This window comes from Amia ocellicauda, unplaced genomic scaffold, assembly GCF_036373705.1.
Source record: "Amia ocellicauda isolate fAmiCal2 unplaced genomic scaffold, fAmiCal2.hap1 HAP1_SCAFFOLD_104, whole genome shotgun sequence".
Lineage (NCBI taxonomy): Eukaryota > Metazoa > Chordata > Actinopteri > Amiiformes > Amiidae > Amia > Amia ocellicauda.
This window is the reverse complement of record NW_027102669.1, coordinates 235001-246688: the sequence shown is the minus strand read 5'-3', so window position 1 is coordinate 246688 and position 11688 is coordinate 235001.

Genomic DNA, 11688 nt, shown 5'->3' with positions numbered 1-11688 from the left:
CCGTAGTTGCCGGCCGGCCGCCCGGCAGTGCTCTATCGGATGGAGCGTGGGCTGGCTATGGGAGATTTAGCGATTTTCGGAACCGGCCCCGATCGCCCCCCAAACCGGGTGGCCACGAGGTGGGACCCCCCTGAGCACTGCCCCGGTGTTAGTTTTCGGAGAAATGCCCCCGTTGATTTGTTATGATCCGTAGTTGCCGGCCGGCCGCCCGGCAGTGCTCTATCGGATGGAGCGTGGGCTGGCTATGGGAGATTTAGCGATTTTCGGAACCGGCCCCGATCGCCCCCCAAACCGGGTGGCCACGAGGTGGGACCCCCCTGAGCACTGCCCCGGTGTTAGTTTTCGGAGAAATGCCCCCGTTGATTTGTTATGATTTTTTTTCCGCCGGCCGCCTGGTCGCCCTAATGCAAAGTCAATGGGAGTGAGGAGATAGAAAATTTTTCAAAGTTTTTCACTCGGCCGCCTGGTCCCCTGACTCGAAAATTTTAAAGTGCTCCCATCGGTCCCGGGATAGGGTGGCTGATAGCTGGGAGCCCCCTGAGCACAGCCCCGGTGTTAGTTTTCGGAGAAATGCCCCCGTTGATTTGTTATGATTTTTTTTCCGCCGGCCGCCTGGTCGCCCTAATGTAAAGTCAATGGGAGTGAGGAGATAGAACATTTTTCAAAGTTTTTCACCCGGCCCCAAACGGCTCCAAAACACACTGGGGCTGTGGCTGGGACTCTCACCAGGACTGCCCCCTACTTTATTTCTGGATTAAAAAGCATTCTATATTAATTTTTCGATTTTTGGGACCCGGGACGCCTGGTCACCTAACTCCCCTTCTATCCCTATGGGGGGGGGACGGGGACATCGAAAACGCTCCCATCGCCGCCGAGGCACGCTGCGGGGACTCTCCCTACCATCGCCCCATGCTTCCTTTGAAGAATATATGACGTTTTTCAATTTTCACCGACATTTGAAAATCAAAACTTCAGAACATTTCATAGTTATTCTCAATGGGTTGTCTAGGGGCACACATCTCTAAACTGGGGGAAATGCTCAAAATGATTAAAAAGAAAAACAATGCCCCCAGACCCGGGGGGCTGATAGCTGGGAGCCCCCTGAGCACAGCCCCGGTGTTAGTTTTCGGAGAAATGCCCCCGTTGATTTGTTATGATTTTTTTTCCGCCGGCCGCCTGGTCGCCCTAATGTAAAGTCAATGGGAGTGAGGAGATAGAATATTTTTCAAAGTTTTTCACTCGGCCGTCTGGTCCCCTGACTCGAAAATTTTAAAGTGCTCCCATCGGTCCCGGGATAGGGTGGCTGATAGCTGGGAGCCCCCTGAGCACAGCCCCGGTGTTAGTTTTCGGAGAAATGCCCCCGTTGATTTGTTATGATTTTTTTTCCGCCGGCCGCCTGGTCGCCCTAATGTAAAGTCAATGGGAGTGAGGAGATAGAATATTTTTCAAAGTTTTTCACTCGGCCGTCTGGTCCCCTGACTCGAAAATTTTAAAGTGCTCCCATCGGTCCCGGGATAGGGTGGCTGATAGCTGGGAGCCCCCTGAGCACAGCCCCGGTGTTAGTTTTCGGAGAAATGCCCCCGTTGATTTGTTATGATTTTTTTTCCGCCGGCCGCCTGGTCGCCCTAATGTAAAGTCAATGGGAGTGAGGAGATAGAATATTTTTCAAAGTTTTTCACTCGGCCGTCTGGTCCCCTGACTCGAAAATTTTAAAGTGCTCCCATCGGTCCCAGACCCGGGTGGCCACGAGGTGGGACCCCCCTGAGCACTGCCCCGGTGTTAGTTTTCGGAGAAATGCCCCCGTTGATTTGTTATGATTTTTTTTCCGCCGGCCGCCTGGTCGCCCTAATGTAAAGTCAATGGGAGTGAGGAGATAGAACATTTTTCAAAGTTTTTCACCCGGCCCCAAACGGCTCCAAAACACACTGGGGCTGTGGCTGGGACTCTCACCAGGACTGCCCCCTACTTTATTTCTGGATTAAAAAGCATTCTATATTAATTTTTCGATTTTTGGGACCCGGGACGCCTGGTCACCTAACTCCCCTTCTATCCCTATGGGGGGGGGACGGGGACATCGAAAACGCTCCCATCGCCGCCGAGGCACGCTGCGGGGACTCTCCCTACCATCGCCCCATGCTTCCTTTGAAGAATATATGACGTTTTTCAATTTTCACCGACATTTGAAAATCAAAACTTCAGAACATTTCATAGTTATTCTCAATGGGTTGTCTAGGGGCACACATCTCTAAACTGGGGGAAATGCTCAAAATGATTAAAAAGAAAAACAATGCCCCCAGACCCGGGGGGCTGATAGCTGGGAGCCCCCTGAGCACAGCCCCGGTGTTAGTTTTCGGAGAAATGCCCCCGTTGATTTGTTATGATTTTTTTTCCGCCGGCCGCCTGGTCGCCCTAATGTAAAGTCAATGGGAGTGAGGAGATAGAATATTTTTCAAAGTTTTTCACTCGGCCGTCTGGTCCCCTGACTCGAAAATTTTAAAGTGCTCCCATCGGTCCCGGGATAGGGTGGCTGATAGCTGGGAGCCCCCTGAGCACAGCCCCGGTGTTAGTTTTCGGAGAAATGCCCCCGTTGATTTGTTATGATTTTTTTTCCGCCGGCCGCCTGGTCGCCCTAATGTAAAGTCAATGGGAGTGAGGAGATAGAATATTTTTCAAAGTTTTTCACTCGGCCGTCTGGTCCCCTGACTCGAAAATTTTAAAGTGCTCCCATCGGTCCCGGGATAGGGTGGCTGATAGCTGGGAGCCCCCTGAGCACAGCCCCGGTGTTAGTTTTCGGAGAAATGCCCCCGTTGATTTGTTATGATTTTTTTTCCGCCGGCCGCCTGGTCGCCCTAATGTAAAGTCAATGGGAGTGAGGAGATAGAATATTTTTCAAAGTTTTTCACTCGGCCGTCTGGTCCCCTGACTCGAAAATTTTAAAGTGCTCCCATCGGTCCCAGACCCGGGTGGCCACGAGGTGGGACCCCCCTGAGCACTGCCCCGGTGTTAGTTTTCGGAGAAATGCCCCCGTTGATTTGTTATGATTTTTTTTCCGCCGGCCGCCTGGTCGCCCTAATGTAAAGTCAATGGGAGTGAGGAGATAGAATATTTTTCAAAGTTTTTCACTCGGCCGTCTGGTCCCCTGACTCGAAAATTTTAAAGTGCTCCCATCGGTCCCAGACCCGGGTGGCCACGAGGTGGGACCCCCCTGAGCACTGCCCCGGTGTTAGTTTTCGGAGAAATGCCCCCGTTGATTTGTTATGATCCGTAGTTGCCGGCCGGCCGCCCGGCATTGCTCTATCGGATGGAGCGTGGGCTGGCTATGGGAGATTTAGCGATTTTCGGAACCGGCCCCGATCGCCCCCCAAACCGGGTGGCCACGAGGTGGGACCCCCCTGAGCACTGCCCCGGTGTTAGTTTTCGGAGAAATGCCCCCGTTGATTTGTTATGATCCGTAGTTGCCGGCCGGCCGCCCGGCATTGCTCTATCGGATGGAGCGTGGGCTGGCTATGGGAGATTTAGCGATTTTCGGAACCGGCCCCGATCGCCCCCCAAACCGGGTGGCCACGAGGTGGGACCCCCCTGAGCACTGCCCCGGTGTTAGTTTTCCGAGAAATGCCCCCGTTGATTTGTTATGATCCGTAGTTGCCGGCCGGCCGCCCGGCAGTGCTCTATCGGATGGAGCGTGGGCTGGCTATGGGAGATTTAGCGATTTTCGGAACCGGCCCCGATCGCCCCCCAAACCGGGTGGCCACGAGGTGGGACCCCCCTGAGCACTGCCCCGGTGTTAGTTTTCCGAGAAATGCCCCCGTTGATTTGTTATGATCCGTAGTTGCCGGCCGGCCGCCCGGCAGTGCTCTATCGGATGGAGCGTGGGCTGGCTATGGGAGATTTAGCGATTTTCGGAACCGGCCCCGATCGCCCCCCAAACCGGGTGGCCACGAGGTGGGACCCCCCTGAGCACTGCCCCGGTGTTAGTTTTCGGAGAAATGCCCCCGTTGATTTGTTATGATCCGTAGTTGCCGGCCGGCCGCCCGGCAGTGCTCTATCGGATGGAGCGTGGGCTGGCTATGGGAGATTTAGCGATTTTCGGAACCGGCCCCGATCGCCCCCCAAACCGGGTGGCCACGAGGTGGGACCCCCCTGAGCACTGCCCCGGTGTTAGTTTTCGGAGAAATGCCCCCGTTGATTTGTTATGATCCGTAGTTGCCGGCCGGCCGCCCGGCAGTGCTCTATCGGATGGAGCGTGGGCTGGCTATGGGAGATTTAGCGATTTTCGGAACCGGCCCCGATCGCCCCCCAAACCGGGTGGCCACGAGGTGGGACCCCCCTGAGCACTGCCCCGGTGTTAGTTTTCCGAGAAATGCCCCCGTTGATTTGTTATGATCCGTAGTTGCCGGCCGGCCGCCCGGCAGTGCTCTATCGGATGGAGCGTGGGCTGGCTATGGGAGATTTAGCGATTTTCGGAACCGGCCCCGATCGCCCCCCAAACCGGGTGGCCACGAGGTGGGACCCCCCTGAGCACTGCCCCGGTGTTAGTTTTCCGAGAAATGCCCCCGTTGATTTGTTATGATCCGTAGTTGCCGGCCGGCCGCCCGGCAGTGCTCTATCGGATGGAGCGTGGGCTGGCTATGGGAGATTTAGCGATTTTCGGAACCGGCCCCGATCGCCCCCCAAACCGGGTGGCCACGAGGTGGGACCCCCCTGAGCACTGCCCCGGTGTTAGTTTTCGGAGAAATGCCCCCGTTGATTTGTTATGATCCGTAGTTGCCGGCCGGCCGCCCGGCAGTGCTCTATCGGATGGAGCGTGGGCTGGCTATGGGAGATTTAGCGATTTTCGGAACCGGCCCCGATCGCCCCCCAAACCGGGTGGCCACGAGGTGGGACCCCCCTGAGCACTGCCCCGGTGTTAGTTTTCCGAGAAATGCCCCCGTTGATTTGTTATGATCCGTAGTTGCCGGCCGGCCGCCCGGCAGTGCTCTATCGGATGGAGCGTGGGCTGGCTATGGGAGATTTAGCGATTTTCGGAACCGGCCCCGATCGCCCCCCAAACCGGGTGGCCACGAGGTGGGACCCCCCTGAGCACTGCCCCGGTGTTAGTTTTCCGAGAAATGCCCCCGTTGATTTGTTATGATCCGTAGTTGCCGGCCGGCCGCCCGGCAGTGCTCTATCGGATGGAGCGTGGGCTGGCTATGGGAGATTTAGCGATTTTCGGAACCGGCCCCGATCGCCCCCCAAACCGGGTGGCCACGAGGTGGGACCCCCCTGAGCACTGCCCCGGTGTTAGTTTTCCGAGAAATGCCCCCGTTGATTTGTTATGATTATTTTTCGCCCAGGCGATGTGCCTTTTCATTTTGTTTTGCACTTTCCTTCATTCCTTGGTGCATGCTACCATCTAACGGACACATTTCGGTACTGCAGTTTGAAAGTAATTTCCCCGTCTAGGGATCTCTCAATGCCCTGGGCTGCGAAAGGAGGGCAAGGACACCCTATGTTCTCATGAGTGCAAAGCCCCCCCGGCTTCAAGGCATTCCAAAAGGAAAACCGGAGACACTGCTGTACACACACACACACACACACACACACACACACACACACACACACACAGAGAGAGAGAGAGAGAGAGAGAGAGATAGAGAGAGAGTAGTCACACAGTGGAATAAACTCCCCAGCGATGTGGTAGAAGCTGAAAGTTGGGGAACATTGTGATGGTCTATATTTCTTGGCAGATAATAAAAGATGCTCTTATCATGCCTCCGTTGATGTGTTATGATCCATAGGTTGCCGGCCGCCCGGCATTGCTCTGATCGGATGGACCGTGGGCTGCCTATGGCAGAGTATGGGCGATTCTTCAGCCGGCCCCGATGGCCCCCCAAACCGGGTGGCCACGAGGTGGGACCCCCCTGAGCACTGCCCCGGTGTTAGTTTTCCGAGAAATGCCCCCGTTGATTTGTTACGATTATTTTTCGCCCAGGCGATGTGCCTTTTCATTTTGTTTTGCACTTTCCTTCATTCCTTGGTGCATGCTGCCATCTAACGGACACATTTCGGTACTGCAGTTTGAAAGTAATTTCCCCGTCTAGGGATATCTCTCTCGTCTAGGGACACTGCTGTACACACACACACACACACACACACACACACAGTGAGAGAGAGGGAGAGATAGAGAGAGGGAGAGAGAGAGAGAGAGAGGTGGAGAGGGAGAGAGAGATGGTGATAGAGAGAGAGTCGTCACACTCTGGAACAAACTCCCCAGAAGCTGAAAGTTGGGGAACATTATGATGATCTTTATTTCTTGGCAGATAATAAATGATGATCTTACAGAGGGCGACTTACAACACCAGTGCAAACATACAGCGAAGGACAAGGCATCAATCGCGACAGAATCCCTTGAGTTAAAGCAGCAGATTCAGAATAACACACGTCAAAACAGACTGGAGACTAAAACGAGCACGAAAGGTGTCGAATATGTGGCCTCCTCTCGCTTGTAAACTCTCTCGTGTTCCTGTCGATGGGGTCGGCGGCTCGGGGCAGCGGCCTAGCAGCAGCAGGCAGGCCACCCGGCTGCCTGGGGCTGACCTCCGGGGCAGGCAGGCAGGCAGACCTCCAGGGCAGGCAGGCAGGCAGGCAGGCAGACCTCCAGGGCTAACAGGCTGACCTCCAGGGCTGGCAGGCTGACCTCCAGGGCTGGAAGGCAGGATGGCAGACCTCCAGGGCAGGCAGGCAGGCAGGCAGGCAGGCAGGCAGACCTCCAGGGCTGGCAGGGAGACCTCCAGGGCTGGCAGGCAGGCAGGCAGGGCTGTGTGGCTGGGGAGGGCAGGCTGGCAGGCAGGTAGGCCGTGCTGCTGCCAGGGCTGGAAGGCTGACCTCCAGGGCAGGCAGGCAGGCAGACCTCCAGGGCAGGCAGGCAGGTAGGCCGTGCTGCTGCCAGGGCTGGCAGGCTGACCTCCAGGGCAGGCAGGCAGGCAGGCAGACCTCCAGGGCTGGCAGGCTGACCTCCAGGGCAGGCAGGCAGGCAGGCAGGCAGACCTCCAGGGCTAACAGGCTGACCTCCAGGGCTGGCAGGCTGACCTCCAGGGCTGGAAGGCAGGATGGCAGACCTCCAGGGCAGGCAGGCAGGCAGGCAGGCAGGCAGGCAGACCTCCAGGGCTGGCAGGGAGACCTCCAGGGCTGGCAGGCAGGCAGGCAGGGCTGTGTGGCTGGGGAGGGCAGGCTGGCAGGCAGGTAGGCCGTGCTGCTGCCAGGGCTGGAAGGCTGACCTCCAGGGCAGGCAGGCAGGCAGACCTCCAGGGCAGGCAGGCAGGTAGGCCGTGCTGCTGCCAGGGCTGGCAGGCTGACCTCCAGGGCAGGCAGGCAGGCAGGCAGACCTCCAGGGCTGGCAGGCTGACCTCCAGGGCAGGCAGGCAGGCAGGCAGGCAGACCTCCAGGGCTAACAGGCTGACCTCCAGGGCTGGCAGGCTGACCTCCAGGGCTGGAAGGCAGGATGGCAGACCTCCAGGGCAGGCAGGCAGGCAGGCAGGCAGGCAGGCAGACCTCCAGGGCTGGCAGGGAGACCTCCAGGGCTGGCAGGCAGGCAGGCAGGGCTGTGTGGCTGGGGAGGGCAGGCTGGCAGGCAGGTAGGCCGTGCTGCTGCCAGGGCTGGAAGGCTGACCTCCAGGGCAGGCAGGCAGGCAGACCTCGAGGGCAGGCAGGCAGGTAGGCCGTGCTGCTACCAGGGCAGGCAGGCAGACCTCCAGGGCTAACAGGCTGACCTCCAGGGCAGGCAGTGCTGCTACCAGGGCTGGATAGCAGACCTCCAGGGCTGGATAGCAGACCTCCAGGGCTAACAGGCAGACCTCCAGGGCTGGCAGGCAGGCAGGCAGACCTCCAGGGCAGGCAGTGCTGCTACCAGGGCTGGATAGCAGACCTCCAGGGCAGGCAGTGCTGCTACCAGGGCAGGCAGTGCTGCTGCCAGGGCTGGATGGCAGGCAGGCAGACCTCCAGGGCTAACAGGCTGACCTCCAGGGCAGGCAGGCAGACCTCCAGGGCTAACAGGCTGACCTCCAGGGCAGGCAGTGCTGCTACCAGGGCAGGCAGGCTGTCCTCCAGGGCTGGATAGCAGACCTCCAGGGCAGGCAGTGCTGCCACCAGGGCAGGCAGGCTGTCCTCCAGGGCTGGATAGCAGACCTCCAGGGCAGGCAGTGCTGCTACCAGGGCAGGCAGGCTGTCCTCCAGGGCTGGATAGCAGACCTCCAGGGCAGGCAGTGCTGCTACCAGGGCAGGCAGTGCTGCTGCCAGGGCTGGATGGCAGGCAGGCAGACCTCCAGGGCTGGATAGCAGACCTCCAGGGCTAACAGGCTGACCTCCAGGGCTGGCAGGCTGACCTCCAGGGCTGGAAGGCAGGATGGCAGACCTCCAGGGCAGGCAGGCAGGCAGGCAGGCAGGCAGGCAGACCTCCAGGGCTGGCAGGGAGACCTCCAGGGCTGGCAGGCAGGCAGGCAGGGCTGTGTGGCTGGGGAGGGCAGGCTGGCAGGCAGGTAGGCCGTGCTGCTGCCAGGGCTGGAAGGCTGACCTCCAGGGCAGGCAGGCAGGCAGACCTCGAGGGCAGGCAGGCAGGTAGGCCGTGCTGCTACCAGGGCAGGCAGGCAGACCTCCAGGGCTAACAGGCTGACCTCCAGGGCAGGCAGTGCTGCTACCAGGGCTGGATAGCAGACCTCCAGGGCTGGATAGCAGACCTCCAGGGCTAACAGGCAGACCTCCAGGGCTGGCAGGCAGGCAGGCAGACCTCCAGGGCAGGCAGTGCTGCTACCAGGGCTGGATAGCAGACCTCCAGGGCAGGCAGTGCTGCTACCAGGGCAGGCAGTGCTGCTGCCAGGGCTGGATGGCAGGCAGGCAGACCTCCAGGGCTAACAGGCTGACCTCCAGGGCAGGCAGGCAGACCTCCAGGGCTAACAGGCTGACCTCCAGGGCAGGCAGTGCTGCTACCAGGGCAGGCAGGCTGTCCTCCAGGGCTGGATAGCAGACCTCCAGGGCAGGCAGTGCTGCCACCAGGGCAGGCAGGCTGTCCTCCAGGGCTGGATAGCAGACCTCCAGGGCAGGCAGTGCTGCTACCAGGGCAGGCAGGCTGTCCTCCAGGGCTGGATAGCAGACCTCCAGGGCAGGCAGTGCTGCTACCAGGGCAGGCAGTGCTGCTGCCAGGGCTGGATGGCAGGCAGGCAGACCTCCAGGGCTGGATAGCAGACCTCCAGGGCTAACAGGCAGACCTCCAGGGCTGGCAGGCAGGCAGGCAGACCTCCAGGGCAGGCAGTGCTGCTACCAGGGCTGGATAGCAGACCTCCAGGGCAGGCAGTGCTGCTACCAGGGCAGGCAGTGCTGCTGCCAGGGCTGGATGGCAGGCAGGCAGACCTCCAGGGCTAACAGGCTGACCTCCAGGGCAGGCAGGCAGACCTCCAGGGCTGGAAGGCAGGCAGTGCTGCTACCAGGGCAGGCAGGCTGTCCTCCAGGGCTGGAAGGCAGACCTCCAGGGCAGGCAGGCAGACCTCCAGGGCAGGCAGTGCTGCTACCAGGGCTGGATAGCAGACCTCCAGGGCTGGAAGGCAGGCAGGCAGACCTCCAGGGCAGGCAGTGCTGCTACCAGGGCTGGATAGCAGACCTCCAGGGCTAACAGGCAGACCTCCAGGGCTGGAAGGCAGGCAGTGCTGCTACCAGGGCAGGCAGGCTGTCCTCCAGGGCTAACAGGCTGACCTCCAGGGCAGGCAGTGCTGCTACCAGGGCTGGATAGCAGACCTCCAGGGCTAACAGGCAGACCTCCAGGGCTGGCAGTGCTGCTACCAGGGCTGGATAGCAGACCTCCAGGGCTGGATAGCAGACCTCCAGGGCTAACAGGCAGACCTCCAGGGCAGGCAGGCAGACCTCCAGGGCAGGCAGTGCTGCTACCAGGGCTGGATAGCAGACCTCCAGGGCTAACAGGCAGACCTCCAGGGCTGGAAGGCAGGCAGTGCTGCTACCAGGGCAGGCAGGCTGTCCTCCAGGGCTGGAAGGCAGACCTCCAGGGCAGGCAGGCAGACCTCCAGGGCAGGCAGTGCTGCTACCAGGGCTGGATAGCAGACCTCCAGGGCTGGAAGGCAGGCAGGCAGACCTCCAGGGCAGGCAGTGCTGCTACCAGGGCTGGATAGCAGACCTCCAGGGCTAACAGGCAGACCTCCAGGGCTGGAAGGCAGGCAGTGCTGCTACCAGGGCAGGCAGGCTGTCCTCCAGGGCTGGAAGGCAGACCTCCAGGGCTGGCAGGCTGACCTCCAGGGCAGGCAGGCCGGGCCCCCGGTGCTGCATCTCGGCCGCTGCCTGGGGCGGACCGGCCCGGGTGCCCTTGCGCTTTTTCGACACCAGGGGGCAGTTGGGTGCCATTCCGTCCCTCGTGTGGCGAAATGGCGGTACTGCACCTCCGCCTTTTTGCTGGAGAAAGTCCGCAGTCGGGACAATGCGCCACACGGTCCGTCGGCAGGAGGCCCGGGCCCGGGCACAACTCCCCGGTGGGGACGGACGCCGGGCTGGAGCTTCCCTTCAGCACACACACTCACTCACTCACTGACCGACCGACTGACTGCAGGAAAGGCTCCCGGCTCCCAGCGCTCAGTCAGCAGGCCTACTCCTCCCCGGTGGGGACGGACGCCGGGCTGGAGCTTCCCTTCAGCACACACACTCACTCACTCACTGACCGACCGACTGACTGCAGGAAAGGCTCCCGGCTCCCAGCGCTCAGTCAGCAGGCCTACTCCTCCCCGGTGGGGACGGACGCCGGGCTGGAGCTTCCCTTCAGCACACACACTCACTCACTCACTCACTGACCGACCGACTGACTGCAGGAAAGGCTCCCGGCTCCCAGCGCTCAGTCAGCAGGCCTACTCCTCCCCGGTGGGGACGGACGCCGGGCTGGAGCTTCCCTTCAGCACACACACTCACTCACTCACTGACCGACCGACTGACTGCAGGAAAGGCTCCCGGCTCCCAGCGCTCAGTCAGCAGGCCTACTCCTCCCCGGTGGGGACGGACGCCGGGCTGGAGCTTCCCTTCAGCACACACACTCACTCACTCACTGACCGACCGACTGACTGCAGGAAAGGCTCCCGGCTCCCAGCGCTCAGTCAGCAGGCCTACTCCTCCCCGGTGGGGACGGACGCCGGGCTGGAGCTTCCCTTCAGCACACACACTCACTCACTCACTGACCGACCGACTGACTGCAGGAAAGGCTCCCGGCTCCCAGCGCTCAGTCAGCAGGCCTACTCCTCCCCGGTGGGGACGGACGCCGGGCTGGAGCTTTCCTCCAGCGCAACACACACTCACTCACTCACTGACTGACCGACCGACCGACCGACGGCTCCCGGCGCTCAGCCTGCAGGGCTACACCTCCCCGGTGGGTGCGGGCTCCGCGCTGGAGCTTTCCTTCAGCACTCACTGACCGACGGCTCCCGGCGCTCAGCCTGCAGGGCTACACCTCCCCGGTGGGTGCGGGCTCCGCGCTGGAGCTTTCCTTCAGCACTCACTGACCGACGGCTCCCGGCGCTCAGCCTGCAGGGCTACACCTCCCCGGTGGGTGCGGGCTCCGCGCTGGAGCTTTCCTTCAGCACTCACTGACCGACGGCTCCCGGCGCTCAGCCTGCAGGGCTACACCTCCCCGGTGGGTGCGGGCTCCGCGCTGGAGCTTTCCTTCAGCAC